The sequence below is a fragment of the Otolemur garnettii genome, unplaced genomic scaffold, assembly GCF_000181295.1.
Source record: "Otolemur garnettii isolate 467f Iridium unplaced genomic scaffold, OtoGar3 scaffold00127, whole genome shotgun sequence".
NCBI lineage: Eukaryota > Metazoa > Chordata > Mammalia > Primates > Galagidae > Otolemur > Otolemur garnettii.
Genome location: NW_003852522.1, coordinates 2,551,394 through 2,555,642, shown reverse-complemented (window position 1 = coordinate 2,555,642; position 4,249 = coordinate 2,551,394).

Below are 4,249 nucleotides of genomic sequence, written 5' to 3'. Positions count from 1 at the left end.
AACCCAGCCCCAGTCAAAAACTACAAAAAAAAAAAAAAATAGCCAGGCATTGTGGTGGACACCTGTGGTCCCAGCTACTTGGGGGCTGAGGCAAGAGAATCACTTAAGCCCAAGAGTTTGAGGTTGCTGTGAGCTGTGACATGGCACTCTGCCAAGGGTGACATAGTGAGACTCTGTCGCAAAAAAACAAACAAACAATACACATTTCATAAAGCAGTTGTGAAGAGGAAACAAGAAAATGTAAACAAAGGGCTTAGTTGACCTGCTCAGTGCTCATGCCTGTAATCCTAGCACTTGGGGAGGCTGAGGTGGAAGGATCACTTGAGATCAGGAGTTTGATGTTGCAGTGAGCTATAATATAATGCCCCCACTGCATTCCGGCTGGGGTGACAAAGCAAGACTCTATCTCAAAAAATAAAAAATGAATGGCGTAGGGTAGTGCTTACTGCATGGTCAGTGCTCAATGAATAGGAGTGATTATTATGTATTTTTAATTTTTTTGTAGAGATGGAATCTCCCAATGTTGCCAGACTTGGACTGCAGTGGCATTAAGTGATTTTTCTACCTTGACCTCTTGAGGAATGGGGATTACAGATATGCGCCACCACACCCAGCCTTATTATTTTATTTTTGAGATATAGTCCTACTCTGTTGTCCAGACTGGACTCCAGTGGTGCAATCATAGTTCTCCCTAACCTTGAACTCCTGGATTCAAGTGATCCTCCAGCCCCAGACTCCTACGTAGTTAGGACCACAGGGGCATACCACCATGGCCAGCTAATTTTTAATCTTTTGTAAGAAAGAGGTCTTGCTATGTTGCCCAGGTTGGTCTCAAACTCCTGGCCTCAAGGGATCTTCTGAGTATCTGGGACAACAGGTGTGAGCCACCATCCCACCTAGCCTATTATTATTCTTTTGTTATTCTAATGTATTCTCTCCACAGAACTTATCACTTACCATAAGTTCTATGAGGCACAGGGAGTTTTGGGTCTGTCTTGCTGTATGCAGTGTCCCTAGCATTACAGACAGAGCCTGGAACATGCTAAATGCTCAATAAATAATATTTATTTAAAAATGCACAAATTCCCCAAATGTGGAAACTGTATAATTTGTGGTAGTGGTGGAGTGTGTTCACACTAAAACAAAACAAAATAAACCGAAAAAACAAAAAATGAGGTTGGCCCAGCTCAGGCCCACTGTCTTGCTCTACCCTACCCTAAGGCAGAAGTAGATTAGAGCCTTGACCCCACCATGAGCCACACAAAAGTGACATTTTCCTATAGTCCCAGATACTTGAGTGGATATCCCTGATGCTTGACCCAACCTTCAAATCCTGGCAACTGGGCCCAGCACCATGGCTCATGATGTAATCCTAGTACTCTGGGAGGCTGAGGTGGGTGGATCCCTTGAGCTCAGGAGTTCCAAACTAGCCATTGCAAGATCGAGACCCCATCTCTAAAAACATTTTTTTTAATTCTAGCAACTGTTCCTTTTAGTTTGGATTCTGTGTGCTTCTGCCTTTGTCTGTCTGTTCATCTGGGGTTTTAAAATAAGCCCCATATGACTGCCTTCTACACAGCTGACTGATCAACCATCCACTGCCTTCCCCCATCTTTACCCAGACTCCGAGCTAGCTGTGCTAACTTCTATCTGCTCACAGCCCTCTGTCAATGTCTGGGTACTTCAGTCTGGGAATATATAGAGGTCTTCCTCCTTCTCTCCTGCATTCCCCTCCCACTCCCTCACCCCTGACGCCTATTCTCTGGTCCATAGTGATTCTTTAGTACAGGAGATTGCCCCTGAAACTCGCTAGTGGTTATTGGTGAGTGGTGTGGTCATGGCTGTAGTCTATGCAGCTAGCATTGCTGTGGCACCTTTCTAACATTCAGAGAAGATTGAATTTGACTACATTTTCCTGGACGTTCCCAACATCCTGAGGATGAAACACATTAGGCTGTCCAGGATTTGAGGCTTGCTGCCTACCATGGGTTCCCATGATAGCACAGTGCAAGGGAGGCTTCCATCCCCAGAGCAGAGTGTGGGACAGGACTGAAGTGACATAGACAAGTTGTCCTCAACTCTGCTGCACACCTGGACCCACTGCCAAAGAGTAGGTGTCTGAAATGGTTCAAATTCCCTCAAGTACTTATTGAGTGACTCTTTTGTGTCAGGCTTTATTATAACATTGAGGAACAACAGTGCACAAGTAAAGATTCTTGGTCTTGGTGAGATGACATTCTTTTTTTTTTTTGAGATACAGTTTCACTATGTCATCCTTAGTAAAGTGCTGTGGTGTCGTAACTCACAGCAACCTCAAACTCTTGGGCTTAAGCGATTCTCTTCCCTCAGTCTCCCAAGTAGCTGGAACTACAGGCACCTGCCACAACGCCCAGCTATTTTTTGTTGCAATTGTCATTGTTGTTTAGCTGGCCCGGGCTGGGTTTGAACCTGCCAACCTTGGTGTATGAGGCTGGCACTATAACCACTGTGCTACAGGCACCAAGCCGCTGAGATGACATTCTATTTTTTTTAATTTATTTATTTAATTTTTTTAGAGACTGACTCTCACTTTCTCGCCCTCAGTAGAGTGCTGTGGCAGCGTCACACTGCTCATAGCAACCTCCAGCTCTTGGGCTTAGGCGATTCTCTTGCCTCAGCCTCCCGAGTAGCTGGGACTACAGGTGCTCGCCACAACACCCGGCTATTTTCTTGTTGCGGTTTGGCCAGGGCCGGGTTTGAACCCACCACCCTCGGCATATGGAGCTGGTGCCCTACTTTTTGAGCCACAGGCACCGCTCCCAAAGACCCTCGTTCTATAGAAATATTTCATTTTCCAAATTTTTGTTTTGTTATTTATATTTATTTATTTATTTATTTTTTGAGACAGAGTCTCAAGCTGTCCCCCTGGGCAGAGTGCCGTGGCATCACAGCTTACAGGAACCTCCAACTCCTGGGTTCAAGCGAGTCTCCTGCCTCAGCCTCCCCAGTAGCTGGGACCACAGGCACCCGCCACAAAGCCGGGCTGTTTTTTGGTTGCAGCCGTCATTGTTGTTTGGCAGGCCAAGGCTGGATTCGAACCCGCCACCTTTTGTTATTTATTTATTTTTTGAGACAGAGCCTAAAGCTGTCCCCCTGGGTAGAGTGCTGTGGCATCACAGCTCACAGCAGCCTCCAACTCCTGGACTCAAGCAAGTCTCCTGCCTCAGCCTCCCCAGTAGCTGGGACCACAGGTGCCCACCACAACGCCTGGCTTTTTTTTTTTTGGTTGCAGCCATGATTGTTGTTTGGTGCGCCCGGGCTGAATTCGAACTCACCACCTTAGGTGTACGTGACTGGCGCCTTAGCCACTTGAGCCACAGACACTGAGCCTGTTATTTATTTTTAAAGAAATATTTTATAACTTGAGCTTGATGGTGATTATGCAGGTGTGTATGTAATTAAAAATCCATTAAGTTCTCCATTAAAATTTGTGCATTTTACTTTGTGATAATTTGATTAAAAAGAAATCCCAGCACTTTGGGAGGCTGAAGCACGAGGATTGCTTGAGTCCAGGAGTGTGAGGCCAGCCTTGGCAACACAGTGAGACCCTGTCTCTATACAAAATTTTTTAAATTGACTGGGCATAGTGATGTGTGCCTGTAGTCCCAGATACTCAAATGGCTGAGGTGGGAGGATCCTTTGAGGCCAGGAGTTCAAGCCTTCAGTGTGCCTATGCTGGTGAGTAGTCATGGCATTCTAGCCTGGGCAACATAGCGAAACCATATTTCTAAGAAAGAACAAAAAAGTTTAAAGTGGAACAGAAGAAGAGAGGAAGTGTGAGAGAGCTTTTCAATCTGAAATCAGGTGAAGTCTGAAGTCCTAACTGAGGTAGCCTTTGAGTAAAGAAAGACCAGGAGGAAGTGAGTGAGCTGTCTGGACATTTGGCAAACACTTTGGACATAAGGATGACATGCAAAGACTGTGAGTGGCTGCAGCAGAGTAACTGAGAGGGTATGTGGTAAGATGAGGTGAAATTTGGGGTGGGCGGCCTTCTGGGCTCCCCTAGGGAGCAGCAGTTTTAGACTGTTAAAACCTAGGTGGATTAACACATAAAATAGGCTCGGCGCCTATAGCTCAACCGGCTAAGGCGCCAGCCACGTACACCTAAGGTGGCAGGTTTGAATCCCCAGCCCAGACCCGCCAAACAACAATGATGGCTGCAACCAAAAAATAGCCAGGCGTTGTGGCGGGCGCCTGTGGTCCCAGCTAC